At 40.9% G+C, this 21,677-nt stretch overlaps 1 long non-coding RNA gene across 1 annotated transcript; it reads right to left on the reverse strand.

The window, feature by feature from the left end:
• Positions 1-20,021: 20,021 nt before the first annotated feature.
• Positions 20,022-21,570, reverse strand: LOC140497722 (uncharacterized). The gene is made up of 2 exons (XR_011964832.1): positions 21,086-21,570; positions 20,022-20,707 (listed from the first exon to the last, which is right to left on the reverse strand). It is a non-coding gene; the product is annotated as an uncharacterized lncRNA (long non-coding RNA).
• Positions 21,571-21,677: the final 107 nt, after the last annotated feature.

A 21,677-nucleotide genomic window follows, 5' to 3' on the forward strand; every position in this document is an offset into this window, starting at 1 on the left:
TGGCACATAGTAGACACTGGGTAATGCTCACTATTATAATAATAACTATTAGTATCCTAGATACAACATAGAGTCAGTGAAAATTCTTAAGTAGATTAATGACACAGATTTCCATTCGAGGAAGATCGGACTGGCAGATTCTGAAGAACTGGAGAGAAAAGAAAGTGGAAGCTGGAGTTTGGGCTATTGCAGCAGTCCAGAGGAGAAGTGATAAGAGCTTGAACCAGGCAGGAGGTGATGAGGGCTTAAGTGAAAAATGTATAAGACATGTCGTGGAGAATCAAGAAAGAAGGGAAAAATGAAGAGGGCATCTACACGGCACCTACTATGGGGCAAGTAGCGTGATGGGTGCTTTTGAAACAATTATCTCATTTGATCTTTACAAAAACACTGCTGTTATCATCCCCATTTTATAGTTGAGGAAACTGAGGCAAGCAGAGGTTAAGTGACTTGCCCAGAGCCACATGGCTAAGTGTATGAGGCTAGATTTGAACTTGGATTTCCCTGACTTCAGGCTCAGCACTCTATCTCGTGCACTACTTAGCCGCTGATTAAAATAGAAATTTCTTTGTCATTTACATTTTTCACAATCTGCCTTCAGCCTGCCTTTTCAAGAATATTTTATATCATTGATGCTTTCCATCCCAGCTAAAATAGTCTATTACTTGTTCCCAAGTGAAGTGATTTGCCCGGGGTCACAAAGTTAATCAGCATGTAAGGTCAGACTTAAACTCAGGTCTTTCTAACTTCAGGCCAAATGCCCTATTCACTTGACCACTTAATCATCTCACCTAGCAGGGAAGAAGGAAGAAGAGTGAATAATGAAATATGACTTCCAAATTAGGATCCTTGATGACTGACTGGGTCATAGTTACCTCCATAGAAATAGGGATTTCTGTGGAGGAAAGAGTTTGGAGGGAAATGTGAGTTTTATTTTGGACATGTTCATTTTAAAATGCCTATGGGACCACACTAGGCATATGCTAATACGGGACTAGATTTCAAGAGTGAGATGCGTATATTTGAGAGATGTTTGCATACAGACATTTGAATACATGACTCAAATGTCCATGGATCCTTGATCTCAGTAGATCATCAAGGAGACAGTGTAGAGAGAGAGAAAAAAAGAGTACAAGATAGAACCTTGAAGGGAGGCTGTAATGGTTGGCCCATCTTGGACTATAGTGACTTCTTTCTGTGCCAGGAGTCTATGTCTTCCTCCTTCACCACTTTTTCTCCACCCAGAGGTGAAAGAAGATCCAGATCTGTCTCTGACCATGTACTTTCCATCTCTTGTTGCAATTGTCATCCATCTGTATAGATACAAGGCAACTCCAACCTCCTACTGCCAACCTGATCTCCCAACAAGGATGTGGAAAACCTCCAGTACAAAGAGGAGCCATCATCCCTTTGACTTTAGGACTCTCATCTCCAACTGCGCCTGTCCCTTGAACAAAGAAGAGGATAGTTGATGAGGCTGAATGTCTTCCTGTGGTACAGGTTTAATTTTCATTTATTGCTGTGCCATTTTGTGCCTAATCTCCAGCCCTTGGAGGGAAGGGGCTGTAAAACACTGTCTCCCATATGACTATACTTTTCATCTTATGCTAGGTTTGTATGTAGCCTTTCTTGGGAAAAGGAGGTTGCCCTTCCACTTGATGAATGGTCTCATACCTGATCATATTAAATGTATCAGAGAGATTATAAATGCCCATAGGTCATCATCCAAATACCATTCCCTGTCCTCTACAATTCAGTTCCTTATTTCCATCTCCCTCAATTCTCCCACTCCCAAGTCTCAGCCAAACATACCCAACCTTTCACTGTGCCTTCTGGTATGCTGGTTCCATAAGCAGCAAATATCCCTTCATCCCAAATCTTTCCCTCTCCCATTCCTTCCACTTTCAAGTTACTACAGAAATCTGGATACCCCCTGATTACACAGGCAATCCTCCTCTATCTCCTTTATCAATTCCCTCTCCCACCACCTACAGTGGCTCTTCCAAACTTTCTCTTGCCTCCTTAAGCCTCTCATTCCTCCTCCTCCTCCTATTCTTTTAGATGAGAACCTTTCCAATTCTGGCTATACCTTCACTCATTCTTCTCAGCTCACAGTTTGAGGTGGAGGAGTTGTAATATTCCTTGCTCCCCATCACCATTTCCAGGTTCTTTCCCTATTTCTATCACTCTGTAACCTCCCCTTCTTTGGAGTTCATGCTTTACCATGCTTTGGAGTCATCTTTATCATCCAATCAAAATCTTACTAACTGTTGCTACAGACCTTCTTCCATCCTCAATGAGTTCAGTTCATGGTTCACAATTTTTTTCCTCCTCTTCAGCTCCTGCCCTCATATTAAGAGACTTCAATGTACAAATTTACTCTCTTTCAATCACTGTAAACTACTCAGCTCCTCAACCTATTTACTTCCCATGATCTACTCTTCCACCTCACCTTAGCAACAAATGAAGATGGCTATATCCTTGATCTTGCCATAACCTACAAATGTACCACCACCATATTAAATAAATTCCCAAATCTTTTAACCTTACATAATCTATTAACTTTCCATCTCTCCCTCTATCTTTCTTTACCACACTATACTCTTTATCCACACAATTACCTCTAATCCCTTGACCTCTCAGTTATCTCCCAGGTCACCTCCCCTACCCTAGACGTTGTCTCCTCTTCTCCTTTTGACTCTTTGATGAATCAATTCAGTTCTACACTTTCCTCTTCTCTTGTGTCCCTCCCCCCTTATCACATCACAGACTGTACTCTGCCATGTCATAGTCTTGGATCACTCCCACTATTTGCCAACTTTGCTCTGGTGACCATGAAGACATCTCTTACACTCATGTTGCTGAATAAAGGTGGAGAAAATCATGCACCTGTTCTGACTAGATCCACTACAAATTTATGTTCCACAACCTCAACTGGACCCTTCCTGCTGCTGGGCCATCCTACTCTATATCCGTGATGAATTCACTTTCACACTGCCCATAGTGGCTCTTCCAAACCTCTTCATACCTGCTTAAATCTCCAACAGCTCCTTATCCCCCTATTCTCTTAGTTGATAACCTTCCTTTGCATTTTATAGGGGAAAATGAAACCTTCCTTCAGGAATTCCTTCTTCTTTCTTCTCAGTTCCTATCATCCATATGCTTTCTTTCCATCACTTTCTCCTCCTTTACTGTTACCCCACATGAAGAGGCAGCTAGAATAAACAATGAATAGAGTGCTGACCCTGAAGTCAGGTCTTCCTGAGTTCAAATGTGGCCTCAGTCTCTTACTAGCTGTGTGAGCCTGGGCAAGTCATTTCACCACTATTTGCCTCAGTTTCTTCAAACGTAAAATGGGGATAATGACAACATCTACCTCCCAAGGTTGTTGTGAGGATCAAATGAGATCATATTTGTAAAGTCCTTAGAACAGTGTCTGGAACATAGTAGATGCTTAATGGATAGTTATTCCCTCCCCCTCCCCTTCCTTACCAAGGCTTACTCCTCTGCCTTCTTAAACAATCCCATTCCATCCTGTCTCCTCCAGTACATTGTACCTTTGATCATTCCTCTCTCCATCATTTATTTTCAATCTCTGCCAGTCTACTGGTTCCTTTCTTACTGCCTAGAAACATGCCTATGTCTCTCCTCTGCTAACTCCTCTCCTTTATCTCTCCCACCTTTTGTGGTTAAATCCCTTTAAAAGGCCATCTATGTGATATATGACTGTGATGGAATACCATTGGGCTATAAGAAATGATGAGCTAGATGCACTTAAAAAAACCTGGAAAAACTTCCAAGAACTGATACAAAGTGAAATGAGGAGAACCAGGAGAACATCATACACAGTATCAGCAATATTGTAAGAAGATCAACTGTGAATGACAGTTATTCTCATCAATAGAATGATCCAGTACAGCTCTGGGATACTTATGATGATAAATTCTATCCCCAGAGAAGGAACTGACAGAGTCTACATACAGATGGTAGGATGCTTTTTTTAAAAGGATACTTTATTTTTCTTGGTTTTTCATTTTGTTCCATGTTTTCTATTACAACATACCTAAAATGGAAATTTGTTTTGCATGACTATACATGTATAACATATATCGAATCACTTGTCTTCTTAATGAGGGGGGTGGGAGGGAAGGGGGAAGGGAAAGAATTGGAACTCAGTTTTTGAAGTGAACATTGAAAATTGTTTTCACATGTAATTGGGGGAAAATAAAATACTAAATAAAAAGAGAAAAAAACTTCTTAATCCTTTATAATCTGGCTTCTGACCTAATTATTCCACTAAAATGGCTCTCCAAAGTGACTAGTGACTGCTTAGTTGACAGAACCAATGGCCTTTTTTCAATCCCCATTCCACTGGACCCCTTTGCAGGCTTTGGCACTATTGATCACTCTCTCCTCCCTGTAATTCTCTTCTCTCTGGGATTTTAGAACACCATTCTCTCCTGGTTCTCCTCCTCCCTATCTGACCCTTCCTTCTCATTCTCCTTCACTAAATTCTCCTCCTCCTTCTATAACCTTCAATGCCCCACAGGATTCTGTCCCAGATCCTCTTTTCTTCTCCCTCTATACTACTTCACTTGGTGATCTCATCAGCTCCCTGGATTTAATTACTATCTCTATGATGATTCTCAGATCTGACTTTTCTCTGCTAACCTCCAATCTCACATCTCAAAATGACTTTCAGACATCTTAAACTGGATGTTCAGCAGACCTCTTTAATTCAATATGTCCAAAACAGAACTCATGATCTTGCCCTCCTAAATTACCCTTACACCTTCCCTATTACTTTAAAGGGCAATACCATCTGTCCCTGAAGCTTGCAACTCCCAAGTCCTCCTGCCCTTCTCACGTTCTCTTATGCCCCTCATTCAAGCTGTGTGCAAGTTCTATCGATTTCACCTTGGTGATACATATTTTCTCTTCTCTGATGCTTCTCCCACCTTGATGCAGACCCTCATCGCCTTACGGTGATAACTGCTGATGGGTCAGCCTGCCTTCAGTCTCTGCTACCTCTACTCCAGCCTTATTTGACCATTAAAGTGATTTTCTAAGGTATAGGTCTGATCTTGTCACCACCACCATGTCACTCAATAAACTCCAATGGTTTCTATTGCTTCCAGGATCAAGTACAATATGCTCTGTTTGGCATTCAAAACTCTTTCCAACCCAGTCATACTCCCCTAAAGGAACTCTTCCCTCCAGTGATATTGACCTCCATACCAGTCCTCAAACAAGACTGTCCATCTCTTGGTTCTAAACCTTTTCTCGGATGGTCCTCTAGGCCATTTCTTTCATTATCTCTGCTTAATAACTTCCTTGAAGTGTTAATTAATCTTCCATCTCTGCCCGCAAATCTTTCTGTCCTTTCTTAGGCATCACTTAGCACAGTGCCTGGCATTTAGTGGGCTGCTTAATAAATGCTTGTGGACTGACTGACTGACTAAAAGTGATAAATATGGATAGAGTAAACTTCAGTGGAAGAGAATTTGCTTGATGATGGTGGCAAATAGATAGTCTAGAAATAGGGTTGAGGAGCAAGGAATAAACTTCTACCTCTGAGCCACGGCTTCAGGGATCACGGGAGAAGCCCTTAACATTGAAATGGGTGACTGGGAATGCAGTAAATGGGAGGATATCCTAACACATGGAAAGAGTGAGAAATGATGAGATCTTAGAAGTTCTAAGAAAATCTAAGATCTTTATAATAAAGGGGAGTCTATTAAAGACAGAACAGGGCCTCCAGAAGGGACAACAGAAAAAGATATGTGTGTATATATATATATATATATATATATATATATATATATATATATATATATATATATATATATATATATATATATATATCATGAAGTCAGGATTAAGGTGTCTAGGGATGAGAATAAGGTACGAGATAATGGGGGAAAGTGTTTTTACTTCAATCAATATTGACTCAGCAGCACAGGGACAGGGGAATATGAGCAGGGAATTGTTCTATCATAGATGAGAAGACAACTAGATAATAGGAGGAACTCTGCAGATGGCAGAGAACAGTATCAGTGAAGGTCTTCGTGGCCTCTAAGTCCCAGAGGCCTAGGACTTCTTGTAGTTATAACACCCCAGTAGGACCGTGGGTGATTACATCCCCAGGGGCCACACTGAATTCATGCTTGAGAAGTTTAATCCAAGAGAGTATGCAGTGAGACACTCAGGAGATGACCTGCTATGCAGGGCACAGGAATCACCTCCTAAACACCCTCCCTAACAAAGGAAGATCAGAGATTCTGTATCTGAGGTGACCCAGAGTCCCCATTAGGGTAGGTCCTCTCTAGTCCCCAGCCTCCAAAGGCTGAGACCCTTCATAGCTTGGCTTATTTGGCCCCTCGAGGGCCTGAGATGGCACAGAGTTGATAGAAGCAAAATATCTCAGTCTGTATGAACCCTGGAAATATGCACCAAAGTGAAAATCGTTTCCATTGTTGCGAATTCTTAATAGCAGAGTTAAAAATGCATTTCCACTTGCCCATTTCATAAAGATCCAGACACTGCCACCAAACGCGTGTGTTCTTGAGCCTAATTCCAACAACTGTCAATTCATTAAAATTGGGAAGTGAATTCCTCAACACTGTGGACAGACTTCATTGGATTTGTTTGACTGAAACAAACAAACAAGCTGAAAGCTATCGGATGGATAGCTAGAGCTTCCAGCAGCTTACTGCCCCCTCCCCCCCATATGTGGTCCTTTCTGTGTATATACGCTTTGAACATCTAACAAATTCTAGGTTCTGGATAAAAATGCATGACTCAGCTTGGCACATGTGGAAGCTTTCTCTGAACCGAACTCATGCCTTTGGTCTTTCTTTGAAAAAGATCTACAGTGCTTCACTTAACAGTGATCAGTAGATAAAAACAAAACAAAACGAAACAAAGTAGCCATTGGATTTGGATAAAAAGTATCAACCTTCCCAACGCACTTCCCACACAACGTCTTGTCTGAAATGTTGCCTTAAGAGGGAAACATTCATAGCAGTATCTCTTTCTCCCTAGATTTATAACTTATTAGCGCTCCTGCTAGAATAGTAAGGGAGCCTTCAACTTTCACCAGTTTGCTGCAGGCCCAACTCTGTACTTCCCTGATCCAGAAATCTTGGGATCATTTTAAGCCTTGGTCATAACATGGCTGTAAAGCTAAATCCCACAAAAGAACTATATGATTTTGTTCAAGACAGCTGAATTAAAGATTTAATGGAGAACATCGCCACTACAGGACCTACTGGGGAATTCCTAGCTCAATAATGAATATACCATCCCACACAAATGACTCTTTTGTAATGAAAATCAAATCTTTAACGATAACTATGAATATAGAAGTCTCCCAATTTTTCTTTTAATGAGGATTAGAGTGTACTCTGATCAATGTTTGTCCTTTGCTCAGAAAGGTCTGCCTTGTCACCAGAAGACATGAACTTTTTGGTTCCTAACAGAAATAAAGAAGAGAGAGAAAGGCTGCAAAATCAGACCCCTGCTGAACATGCAAGGTCTTAATTAGAGCAAAGAGAGAACAGTAAGAAAGGTGAAGTCATGCTATCCCTTTGTGGATGTGACTATTTGGGGTCTACAGCGTTGATTCATGAGGATGTCGTCCCATCTGACCAAGGGCTCCTTGATCTCATGATTTGTTAGGAGATCATCTCTATGCTGGCAAGCCAGATGAGGGAGATGGCAGCATCTTCTACCATCCCCATCCTTCTAAGGTGTCAATGGTCACCTATGATTGACAGCTGAGATGACCCTGTGTCCTGTCCCCACTCAAGATCCTCCATGACATGACCACAATTCTTATCCTCCATATCCTTCCTTGGAATCTTGAACTCTGATCTTAGAATCACAGGTTCTGTTAGATAAACTTAAACTTTATCATGCCTGGAACCAGATCTCCATAAACTTTGTCAGGCATCTACACTCAATGCCCCTTTTCTAGATCTCTTCTATTTTCTAATTCTGTAAAAATGTGAGCTTCGTGATGTCAGGGACTATCTTTCTTTCTTCTTTTTGTTCCCCCACTCACCTACCCACTCACACAAACACACAGAACAGGATTTGGCATATAGTAAATGCTTAATGAATATTTTGTCTGCCTTACAGTCTAGCCAGCTACATTACTTCTTCTGGAGAGCTCTCAAGTTCTTCAAAGTCTCACCACACTGTATTGCACTGACATTTAGAACTCCTTTGCCCAGGTAAGATTAGTTAGAGAAGAACTCGGTAAAATGTGGACCATATTTGTTGCAGGATTCATTTCTGTGCCCTTCCCTCCTCCCCAGTAGATACACTGGGAAATCTGATTTCAGTCTGGATAATTGTATGAAGCCAAATCCACATCAACAGTATAACATGGATCAACAGAAACAGGCTTTTAAAAATCTCCCCTGAATACTGAGGCTTCAGACTCTCCATTTGGAAATGAGAGTGCCCAGACTCACAAGAGATCTGAGGATGAAGAGAAATTTGCTCGGTTCCCAGGCTTGCCACTGGATCCCTCTTTGACCTGGGACTAATTGCTTAATCTCTTCCTGCTTCAGCTTTTTCCGTACTGAAAATGAGAACAATAATAACCTTCAACCACCTATCTCATCAGGGTATTGAGGGGATTTAATAGGGTCATGTTTGTAAAGTCCTTAGGAATTCTCAAGAGGGGAGGGTTCTCCAAAACTACCTTGTCTTACATGATTACAGCTGTTAATGCTTCAGATGCCCTGATATGATGGCTGTCTTTACCATGCCTTATTAAAGACAAATGTTTGATTTCCTTCTAACCAAGGAATCAGTATCTTAAGAAAGTAGCACTATTTTCCCTTCAATTATAAAAGATTTCTAGTGAAATCTAGGAATTGACTCAATTCAGTAGGGATTTATTAAGTGCCTACTATGTTTCAGGCACCATGTTGGGCACTGGGTACACAAATGAAAAAAAAGACAATATTTTTGTCTCCTCAAGGAGCTTATGTTCTACTAGATGATGAAATTTTAGGTTCCATTGATTTTTTTTAATGAAGGCGATGTTTAATGAAGGTCTTCCCAGTGCCTCAGCTATTCCAAAGTTCTCATGGAAACTATGTGAACAAGCATTCCTTAAGCAACTATTATGTGCCAGGCACTGTGCCGGGTGTTGAGAATGCAAAATCAAAAATGTATGTCAACAACCAATTCAACAGACATTTATCAAATGCTTTCTGCACTTAGGGTGAGAGGCAGCCTAGGAATCATGAAATCCTTCTCAACGTTTTCTCTGGTAGTTCATAATCACTTCAGACCTTAGTCCTCCTGCATCATTACTTCACCAAGAATAGTATTGGCAATCATCCTACCACATTGATTTCCCCTCTCTATATCCTTTCTGTTTCTTGGTAAAAAAATTCACAGCTCCCATTTCCCTGGTAAAATGTCATTGCGCAAGAGATCATAGATTTTCTCAAGATATCAAAGATTGATGTTCAATCAGCTTGCAACAAAACCACTTAACAAAATGTGTGTGTGTGTGTGTGTGTGTGGGTGTGTGTGTGTAAATGTTTGCACATGTTAGGGAGAGGGATGGAGAGGGATGATGTCTCTGATTCCTTCCATTTCATTGAGTCTACTATTTTCAACTTTTAACTTCAGTTTGTCTATTGAATATTTGATTTTCTTAGAACCAATAAAAAACAAAACAAAACAAAAAAACAAAACCCCAAACATTCTTGTTCAATTCATTTGATTCATGGAGGAATCAGAGTTGCATGGGACCTTAGTGGTCATTTGGTCGAAGCTATACCTTGATAAGAATTGCTTCCACAAGATCCTGAACACATAACCATCCAACTTCTGCATGAAGACCTTCAATGCAGGAGATCCTACTATCTTCTGAGATGGGTCATCAGGTTTTCAGTGCATTCTGTTTGGGATAATTCCAATTGTCAAAGAATTTTGTCTTACCGCTAGACTCAACTGGTCTCTATACATCTGTCACATGTTCTTCCATTAAGCCCTCTGGGCCCAAACACAATTGTAAACCTCCTTTGACGCAACTGCCATTTAGGTATTTGAATGTAGTTAGCATAAGATTATAGATGGAACTTTGAGGTCACTTATTCCAATCCTGCCTCCATTTTACAGAAGAAACTGACTCTAGTAAGTGGCAGAGAGAATTTGAACCTAGAATCCCCTGTCCCTAATCCCAGACTCTTCCAACAATATCATATCCCCTCTACCCCTTACCCAGTCTCTTTTCCTCAAGCTAAACATTCCCAATTTCTGCAACCAGGTCTCTCATGTCATTGTATCAAGGTCTTTCACTGTAGTAGCTATCTGACTCTGGGTATACTCAAGAACACTAATATTTTTCCTGAAATAGGTTGTCCAGAACTGAAGTAAATACACCAGCTGGGTTTAGACCAGAGCTCAGCATAGTAAAATTGTGACTTCTCAAGTTCTGGATACCATGCTTCCATTAATGCAACTTTTAAGATCATCTCATTGGCTTTCTTGGATGCCACATTACACTCTTAAATTTTTTTTATTTATTTCATTAAAATTTTCTATATTACATGTTAAAAAATAACATTCATTTGTGAAAATTTTGAGTTCCAAGATCTCTCTCTCCCTCTTCCTCTTCCCCCACCCATTGAGAAGGCAAGCAATATGATATTGATTATATATGTGAAGTTATGCAAAACATATTTCCATATTAGCCATGTTGCAGAAGAATATACACACACAAACCAGAAAAATAAAGAAAATAAAAAGTATACTTCAATCTGCATTTGGAATTCATCAGTTTTTTCTCAGGTGGTGGACAGCATTTTTCATCATAGGTCTTTTGCAATTGTCTTGAATCATGGGACTGATCAGAACAGGCAAATTTTTCCACAGCTGTTTTTATGTTGGTACAATCTTTGTTTTGTTATAATATTGTTTTGTTAAAATATTTCTGTTATTGTGCACAATGTTTTTCCTAATTCTGCTCATTTCACTTTGCATCAGTTATATGGCTTTCCAGGCTTTTCAGAAACCACATTGTTCATCATTTCTTACAGCACAATAGTATTCTCTCACAATCATATACCACAACTTGTTCAGTCATTCCCCATTCCACTTTGCCAACACAAAAAGAACTGCTATAAATACTTTTGTACAAATAGATCCCTTTCCTTTCTCTTTGATCTCTTTGGGATATAGACATAGCAGTGACATTGGTGGGTCAGAGGGTATACACCATTTTACAGCCCTTTAGGTGTAGATCTAAATTGTTCTCCAGAATGGCTGGACCAGTTCAGAACTCTGCCAACAGTGCATTAGGATTCCAGTTTTTCCATATCTCCTCCAGCATATGTTCTTTTCATTTTCTGTCATGTTAGTCAATATAATAGGTGTGAGGTGGTATCTCAGAGATGGTTTAATTTGCATTTCTCTAATTAGTAGTGATTTAGAACATTTTTTTCATAGTCACATTGCACCCTTGAATCAGATTGAGTTTTCAGTCCACTAAGACCTCCAGATCTTTTTTTCCTCCTGAAATTCTGCTGTCTAGACATATCTCCTGCTTCTTTCATTTGTGAGATTGATTTTCTGAACCCAGGTATACAACTTTACACTTATATCCTCATTGACTGGTATCAATCAAGCATTCTAGACTGTCAGGGTCCCTTTTGATTTTTATTCAATAACGAACACATCAGATTTAAATAATTGCTTTAATCTAAATAATTACCTTAAAAATGTTAATGGCACAGAACCAAATAAATACACCTGTGAGAAGTCCACTGGGGACCTAGGTAAACCATGAAAAAACTCAAGAGTTCCTGTCAAATGCTCTATGGAATCTTGGCAAACCACCCCAGCAGAATTCTCTGTACTGCCCACCTGCTAATCCTGTTAAAGAAGGCAATGCAGTCAATCTGGCATGATCTGCTTTTCTTGAAATCATGGTAGCTCTATGTGATCACTGTTCCCTTTTCTTGATGTTCACTATATCCTTAATATTAGGCTCCAGAAATTTGCCATCATTGAAATCAGACTCCCCAGCCTGTGGTCTAAGCCCCGTTCTCTTCCTTTTTTCTGAAAATTTTGTCAGCATCCTCCAAACCAGTTATGGTACATGATTGTGATAGAATGCTATTATGCTATAAGAAATAAGCAGAATGATCACAGAGAAACCTGGAAACACTTAGGTCAGCTGATAGAAAATGAAATGAGCAGGGTAAAGAGAATATTGTACATAGTAACCTAGTACATAGTAACAGCAATAGTGCTATGATGACCAACTGTGAAAAAAACTGTTCTGATCAAGGCAGTGATCTCTGACAATTTCTAAAGGACCCATGAGGTGGAATATTATCTACATCTAGAGAAAGCACAGAAGGACTCTGGGTGCAGGGTGAAGCAGGCCTTGTTTGCTTTGCTTGTTTTTCTTGTGTGTGTGTTTTCTTTTGCAACATGGCTAGTATGGAAACATGCTTTCACGTCTTCACACACATAATCAATGTCATTTTACTTGCCTTCTTAAGGGATGGAGAGGAGAGAATTTGGGTCTCAAAATAAAAAAATGAATATAAAAATGTTTACATGTAATTGGGATATATGTGTGTGCTTACATACATATACACATACATACATGTATACATTTTAAAAATACTATCCCCACAAATTGACTTTGAACTTAGTCAAGACTTTGGTCTGGCATTCTTGGTCTGCCAACATGTTGAGAAGAGGCCATGCTATCTGCCCTTTTGAGCATCTGCATTACGAAGAACATTCTCCAAGAAAGCATTCTAAAGAAGTCTCTCTGCGACAGATTATTACATTTCAAGAAACCTAGATGATTTAATCTTTTCATTTTTAAATGTGGTTGTTTAGGGTTCTACAGACATGAGCCAAAAGCAGATGGGAGAAGAATCCAGATTTACAAAAACAAATCCTAGGACACTAAATTGTCCTTGAATGGAGAGGAAACCAGATCTCCAGCTCTCTTGGTTGACTTAATGGTGCTTTCCTATTTCCTATTTCCACTGGGGTAGAGGAAAGTGCAAATTGCTCTGAAGATCCTCCTCCTTCTTCCTTTATCCAAAATTCTCCTTCTCTCCCCTCTGTTCTGTATCTGAGGGCATAGTAAGGACAAAGAATCAGAAAGGATGCCAATGCCTTGGCTTCCCCGCCCAAACTCCTACCCAGTGGATCACTTGCATTGTAGAGTCCGTGGTCTCACACTGGGCTGGGATCCACACAGCAAGACTGTTATATAGGCCCTTTGTCAATAGGATGTGAGGTTTTAGCTTATTTTTTTCTTTTCTTCTTTTTCCTTCCCTCTTAGGTTGACTATGGATTTGTTATGGATGATCCAATCTCTTGCCTTGGGGCCCTTGGTGAGAGAGCATGTCTTTCTGAGATAGCTAGCAATATAAATTTGTGGCCGTAAGAAGGGAACCAAGCTAGCTGGTCAAAGTGAACTTGGGACATTGTGGTACAATGAAGGCACTGACAGAGCCAGGGAAATCTGGATTTAAATCCTGCCCAAAAAGCTTAGTAGTTGTTTGATCTTGGGCAAGTCATTTAACATTGCTCAGTCCCTCACTCTGGAAGATGAAGGCATTGCAGTCTATGGTTTCTAATTTCCCTTCTGGCTTTAAATCTATTTTCCTGTGATCCTTTGAACTTGGCACCTTAGCCCCACCAGTATCTCCATGACCCTCACCCACTGAGCCAGCTAATAGGTTTGTAGGAGTGGAATCCATTGTAGAACTAGAGATAGGGAGGGGACCTATGCTTCCATTGGTAAAGGGAATTCTGTGGTGAGGAAAGTCCTTTTACAAATGATGTTTGACACATGCTCTGCAATTGTAGTCTTAAAGTAGGAGTTGTTGGTTTGGTTTTTTTTTTTTTTTTTGTATAATAGACCCCTTTGTCTGGTGAATCCTTTGAACCTCTTCTCAAATTATATGCACACACACACACACACAGATGTGTGTATATATGTATGTGAATATATATACATGCATATATGTATATATATATATGAGAGAGAGAGAGAGAGAGAGAATGAACATAGGAAACTACATATCTTGAAATACCAGTAATCAAAATATTTTAAAAACAAAAAATGAGTTCACAGACCCAGTATTAAGAACATCTCTTTTAAAGAATTGTTTAGAGCATGGAGAACTTATGTGACTTACCCAGGGTCACACAGCTATTGTGGGTCAGAACTGGGGCTTGAACTCAGGTCTTCCAAATCCAAGGCTAGCCCACCATCTGCTGTACCAAGTTGATCCTCCAGGATGCCTGTAGAAATGCAATGAACATTATAAACCCTACTTTGAATGGACAGTGGAATGCTTTTTTAAAAAACTGTCTTTGGAGTTAGCCAAGTCAGTTGCTTTCATATTTTTTCCCTGACACACCTCACTGTTTTAATTTGCCCTCTGATTTATGATTTGCAGTTGGAATTTAGTCATGACAACCTAGTCCTCCAGACATATAATCTCTTGTTATTTTATTGTTGTGAATTTAGATAAAAACATTGGCCTTCCATTGGTGGTACTCTATTCCAATACAACAAGTCCATTTTTTTTCTTCTGCACCCTATTGCACTGGAGATGTAGCATTGGCAAAGGGGAAGTTGCTTAACCTACTGCCTAATCTCTGTTATGACATCTGCAGGAGTAAAGATTGAAAGGCAGGGGAGGATCAAGTTTCTGGAATGAGTAGAGCATGGGTTATCTATGAATGGCAAAGAAGACAAACCATCATTCCTCTGTATATCCCAGGCAGATGTACACATATCCTAGCCTAGGTCAACTTAATCCTTCACCATTATTCATCTTGTTTTCCAGAATTTGAAGGCAGGTCCATGTAGAATTACTGTTTCCTCCTCTCTTAAACTGAAATCTTTGGTTAAGTTGAGACCACTTATTTCAAGTACATTCATTTTCTTTTAAGGGAAGCAGAACCATACTGTGATGACATTTTCCAGTTATTAAGTCACTGTGCTTGAAAGGGTTGGACTTCAAATATCTGCCACTAAGTGCCCATCTTTCCATCTGACATTTCATTTCACTGATCTAGGTCTTCCTCAGCCTGGCACCTATTTCTTTCCCAATGACCTCGAATTTTTCTTTAGGGAGAGGATGCAACATTTAATTTTTTTAATAGTATTTTCCCCCAGTTATATGTCAAGACAAATTTTAGCATTCATTTTTACAAGAATTTGAGTTCCAAATTTTTCTTCCTCCCTCCCTTCCCCTCTTTTGAAAAATTGTAGGCAGTTTGATATAGTTTATACATGTGGTATCATGTAAAAAATTTTTCCTATATTCACAATAGTGAAAGATGAAACAGATTAAAAAAAAGAAAACCACAAGAAAGAATAAAGTAAGTGAAAAAAAATGCTTCGATCTGCATTCAAAGTGCACCAGTTATTTATGTGGATATGGACAACATCTTCCTTTGTGAGTCCTTTGCACTTGTTTGTCTTGGATCATTGTATTGCTGAGAAAAGCTGAGTCATTAATAGTTGATCATTATTCATAGTCGATCCTTAAACAATATTGCTTATACTGTGTACAATGTTTTCCTGGTTCTGCTCATTTCACTTTGCATCAGTTTCATACAAGTCTTTCCAGGATTTTCAGAAATCTTCCTGTTGATTATTTCTTATTGCACAATAGCATTCCATTACCTTCATATACTACAGTTTGTTTAGCTATTCCCCGATTGATGGGTATCCCTCAATTTCCAATATCTTGCCACCATGAAAAGGGCTGCTATGAATATTTTTGCACACATAGATCTTTCTCCCCTTTTTTATGATCTCCTTGGGATACAGACATAGTAGTGTTATTGCTGGGTCAAAGGTTTGGTTTTTCTTTGTGCATAGTTCCAAATTATTCTCCATAATGGTTGAATAAGTTCACAACTCCACCAACAGTACATCATTGTACCAATTGAAATGATGCATAAGCAGATGGGAAGCACAAGACTGAATCAAACGCTGCACCATTTGGACAATATAGTAGGCAGCTAATTTTTCTGTGGGTCCCTACTCTTGAATTCTGACTTCTTTCTCACCCTGTCCCAGTAACTTTCTCTATAAGCCTCAAACACCCTGCTCATCCTGGAAGATCCCTCCTCCCTTACAGCTCCTTTTTCTGATTGGCTTGCATCTTAAGGAATGGTCTCCAGTTCATCCATGTTCACTGGCTCTTTCCTCTCTGAGTCCCAACACCTGATGTTACTCTGGCTTTTTTTCTCTACCCTGAGTCCTTCTCCTTCCTTTCTCCCACAGCATGCCTCACTCTCTTTTTTTTCAAGCTTTTACATATTGTGTTTCACCAGGAGCATGCAGGCTCCTTGAGGGTAAGGACTGTCTTTATTGTCCTTCATATTTGTACCAGAGATGGATTTTGTGTTCACCAAGGGGAGTAAACAATCACCTTCCAGTCAGGAATATCCAATGAATGAAAGCCCAATGAGCTTCCTAAGTTAAGCCTTAGGTTCAAACCTGAAACAAATTCAATCTATCTCAAACTGGAAGAGACCTGAGACCATCTAGCTCAACTGTCTTGTTTCACAGTTGAGGAAACTGGATAGGGAAGTTAATCTATTTGTTCTCCATTACCCAGGGAACAAGCGTCAGAGGTGAGTTTTGAACCAAGGTCCTCTCGACTCCTTAGCCATTGGTTGATCTCTTGTACCATACTGCCTACTCAGCTCCTTCTAACAACTGGATCAGATTTGAGGCTCTCTTTATTGCCAAGTGTCACTCAGGAGGGAAGAGGAGGGAAGGTTAGAAGCCAAGTGGAAAGAGGGGAGCAGAATATTTTTCAAAAGGAAGAAGCTAAGTAGGTAAATGAATGGGATATTAGTTTTCTTCAGAGGAAAATATTTCCCTTATCAGTCTGTTTGCACTGAAGACATTCTTTTGGAGCCACGAGAAAGGTGTGTGGATGTCTATGTGTTAGGGGGAAGGGAAAAGGGAGAGTGGGTGAGGGCCTAAGCAAGAGAAAGACAGGGAACTGTCCTTAACTCATTTTTAAAATCCTTTTGGATTTTTTTCCTCCCTATCCTCTTTCCTTCTTTTCATCCATAATTCCTCCTTCCCTCCCTTCCTTTCAGACACCACCTTCCTCCTTTTCCTTCCCTTGTTCTTTTCCTCCCTCTCTCTTTTCTTTCTTTCCTTTCTTCCCTCCATCCCCTCTTGACTTAAATTGGGGTGTATTTAACACACTGCTCTAGAGTCAGTTTATTAAAATACCACTTTAATGAAAGAATATGTACACACACACACGTGAATGCACACAAATACACACAAGCACATGCCTTTCACTCAGAGATGGAGGAATAGCAATGAAATAGTTCAGCCATTCCTTATCTCTAACATTCATGGTTTGTGCCCCAACAGCCAGAGAACTGATTTCTCAGGTCCATGGACTAGAGGGTTTTTTTTTCATTTATTTTAATAAAAGGAGCACTTTGGCAATTTGGGGTGCACTCTTAGGCCTCCCTTGGATTGTTCAGTCTCATCTCACTGTGTATTCTCTGATTAAAACAAGGTAAGATTCTTCATTTCCAAGGGGATGTAGCATGGGGACCATATGGCTGGAGCCAGAACCATGTCTTCCTGCCAGCCATTCTAATTAGCTCCTGCCCTCTTCTCTGGGTTGTCCCAACTGTTCTCTCCTTTCAGGAGCTGATCTCTGTACCTGGATGTGTTCTCAAAATTCCCACATTGAAAAGGACTCACTTAAGCTATGACTGTTAATATGACCTTTCCCTACCTCACAACCATTTGTTCCCTTTAACCAGGGATGCCTGGTTAAATGATGCTTGGAACACAATAAGCTTAGAACAGTCATGCTCTATTGCCTTTGAATCAAACACCAACGAGAGTCTGGACAGGAAGAATGCACATTTTCTGGATTGGTTATCTGGATGCATCAACAGCTCTGGATAATGGTTGACCTTTGTACCTCACTTGGTCTGGCTTCTTTCAGCAAGATCCTGAGTTCAGCATCAAGGTGTCTTTGAGTTGATCTTGTAAGATGCTTCTTTCCAGCTTGGGTTCCTCTTTGGTCAGGGGCAAAGGAAGAGCTTTCTTCTTAGTTCTTTCCCTCCCCAAGATTTTTTTTCTGTACATTCGTACTGTTATCACAAAGGGGATACCCCCAGAAAACATAGTACTGAAGATGCTTTGTTGACAAGAGATGGCCTTGAGGGCTGAGCTTGATGTACTGGATAACATGGGGGATTTGCAGTCTGGAAGACCTGAATTCAAATCCTGCCTCAAATGCTTATTCACCATGTTTCCTTAGTCAAGTTATTCAACTTCTCTAAGCTTCAGTTGCCTCATTTGTACAGTGGGAATGATAGTGTCTACATCCCAGGATCGTAGTGGGGATCCAGTGAAATAAATCAAGAAGCCAATCAACAAGTATTTATAGAATCTCCTGTGTGCCAGGCATTGTACTCAACACTGGGAATACCAAAAATGTCAAAAGATAGTCCTTCCTCACAAGGACCTCAGAGTTTAATGGGGAGACAATATAGCAAACAGTTATGTACAAACAAAATATAGATGGGATGAATTGGTGCAAATCTCAGGAGAAAAACACTAACATAAAAGAAGACAGGGAAATAAATGTAATGAGCTTTGTAAACTTTTAAAAGTATTTTTAATCAATTTGTTTGTATATTTATTTAACATTTTTTAAAATCGAGTTTCAAATTCTCTTCCTTCCATCTTTCCCCTACTCATTGAGAAGGCAAGCAATATGATGTCAATTACTTGTATGCAGTAAGGTAAACAATATTTCCATATTAGCTATATTTCCTCCTCCCTCAAAAACACAGAAAAACAAGAAACATAAAGTGGAAAATATCTTCTTCAGTCTACACTCAGTTCTCTCTCTGGAGCTGGATGCATTTTTTCATCCAGGGTCCTGTGGAATTGTCTTGGATTACTGTATGGATCAGAGTAGCCAAGTCACATTTGAGCATCCTTACTGTTTCTATATACAATGTTCTCCTAGTTCTGCTCACTTCACTTTGCATCAGTTCATAAAAGTCTTCCCAGGACTTTGTAAACTTTAAAATGCCACATATGTCTTGCTTATTATTAGTATTAAACATGTGTAGCAATCATGATGTGGAGCTAAGGACAACAAAGTGAAAAAGGACAACTTAATTGATTGCTGTGGGAAGGAGGAAGGAAGGAGTTCGAAAATGTATTAAGGATTGAATTTTTCCAAAGGAAATTTAGAAGCAGAGGATCTGGATTCAAATTATGCTACTACTTCTCACTCACTACCTGTGTGGACCTGGGTAAATGTTTTTACACCCCTGGACCTCAGTTTTCTAATCTATACGATAAAGCTGTTGGAGTAGGTGGCCCTTGAGGTCCCTTCTACTTCTAAATTTGTGATCCCATGATGATCACTTCCCTTTTTTGTGACTCATTTTTCTTATCTGTAAGATGAGAGATTGGAGTAGTTGACTTCTAAGATCCTTCTAGTTCTAAATGTGTGCCTCAAATTTCTAACGCTTAGCTCTGGAAAATTAAAAAGAAACAGCCTTCTAAGTATGACATTTTTCACTTTCTTTTCTGACTTCAGGGAGTGGGGAAGGCTCAAGAAAGATGAAAGACTTGGAATGCCTTTAGAGGTTACCAGAAAATATAATATCTAGCATTGTGTCTGGTGGGAGGTAGGTGTTCTCTGAGCTAAGCTTTGAGTTTAGGTTCTAGGTACTTTAGGGCTGACATTGGATACAGCACCCCAGGAATGCAGGCAGTACAGGTTTATTGCTCCATTTTACTGATGAGTCTGAGAGCTGAAAAGACTCAGGGAAATGTTGGTAGCTGGGTATCTCTTGCCTCAAAGTTCTACTACCTTTTGCCTTATCTTACATAGTTATGTGGTCAGGGATTCCAGGATCATCCCTTTAGAAGTGATCTGATGCATTCCATTCATTTTACAGATAAGGAAACTGAGGCCAGAAGAGGAAAAATGATTTATTCAAGGACAGTTGAGATGTTTGAGGAAAGCCAGGCTTTCATGGTAAGGGTTTCTAAGTGGGCAAGGGGGAAGTAAAGGAGATAAGATAACTCTTTGCCTAGATGGGGTGTTTTCCAGACCTCCCTGGTAGCTAAGGAGAGAGTAGAGATGATAGGGGACAAAAACTCCCTCCTCATCTCTGTTTGGCAACAGGAATTGGCTTCGAGGGTTGCCTTGATGGACCTAATTAAAGGAGAATGAAAGAAAAACTAGAAACAAGAAAAAAGAGGAGTTTCCAGTAGGACAGGGGTAGAGCTGGAGATCTTCCAAGGTCCTGAGAGTCCCTGCCCAGCCATATCCAGAAGCCAGCAGAGTCTGGGGTGGGATGCCCTGGGGGAAGTAGTCCAAAAACAAAACTCGCAACAACCACCCAAGCTTGGATAGGAGGTTTCGTTGTCATCCGAAGATTGTCCCACGAGGACAGTAGAAAAAAGAGGGAAGAAAATCCAGGTGTGGGGGGAGGGGAGTCCTTCCTCAAAAGTCTGTGCGTCTGGACCCACCCAGTGTCCAGAGCCCCGCCTGAGGCAGGAGTGTGGAAGAGAAGTCAAATTGAGCAAGGGAAAGGAGAGGCCAGCAGGGCCTCGAAGTTGGTTTGGATGTCCGAGTGCCTGGATTCCCTGGGATGTGCTCTAGGGAGGGAAGAAGGATCAGAACCAAGTCACTTTCCCCAGAAGGCACCCCCCGCCTCCTCCCCCCCTCCCCCCCAGGAGTATAGGCAAACTCTTGAGGTCAAACTCCATCCTTTTCAGCTTCCCCACCTTCTCCAGTTGACTTGTGGGCCCCACCGAGAATCAAGCACATTGACCAGAAAAACGCATGCATGGCCAAGGCTTGGACACCGACGCACATCCCCCCCCCCCCCCCCAGATGCGCGCGCACACCCATACACACAAGGGGCCTGCAATTGATCAGGGTCCGGGCCCCTGCAACGCGCCATCACTGCACTCCGCTTGGCCAGGGGTCAAGTACCCCTCCTCTCAGACTCTAAAAGAAAAGGATTTCCGCACCTCCCTGACCCTCCTCAGTGCAGCAGAAGGAAAGGAGGCCAAGAACTAGTGCCCAGCGCTCAGCCTCGCCTCGGGATGGGCTGGGGTCCCGTGCAAAGATCGCGGTTCTCTGGAAGCAGAACTTGAGTTTCAATTCCACGTCTGACATTTACCACTTGTAGGATCTCGGGCAATCCCTTAGGCCTCAGTTTCTCCCTTTGTAGGGTCGGGGAATTAAGGGGGATAAGATCGGATGATCTTTGAGGTTACACGCGCCCCAGGGCAGGGAGTATCATCTGAGGGGAGTATGGGGGGATGGGGAGCCAGGGGGCTACAGGAGAGACAGAGAGAGAGACAAAGAGAGAGAGAGACAGAGAGGGAGAGAGAGAGAGAGAGAGAGAGAGAGAGAGAGAGAGAGAGAGAGAGAGAGAGAGAGAGAGAGAGAGAGAGAGAGAGAGAGAGAGAGAGAGAGAGAGAGGCCCGACTCCCACCCACCTTCGTCTGTGGTACCCCTTTAAAATCCTGTCTAGTTTGTCATAGGCGGGCCCGGAGGCGCATGCGCACAGCCCCGACACCTTCTCCCTCCCTCTCTAGCCTTTTCCTTCTGCAAAAC

Source organism: Notamacropus eugenii, chromosome 3 (assembly GCF_028372415.1).
Source record: "Notamacropus eugenii isolate mMacEug1 chromosome 3, mMacEug1.pri_v2, whole genome shotgun sequence".
In the NCBI taxonomy this organism is placed as follows: Eukaryota; Metazoa; Chordata; class Mammalia; order Diprotodontia; family Macropodidae; genus Notamacropus; species Notamacropus eugenii.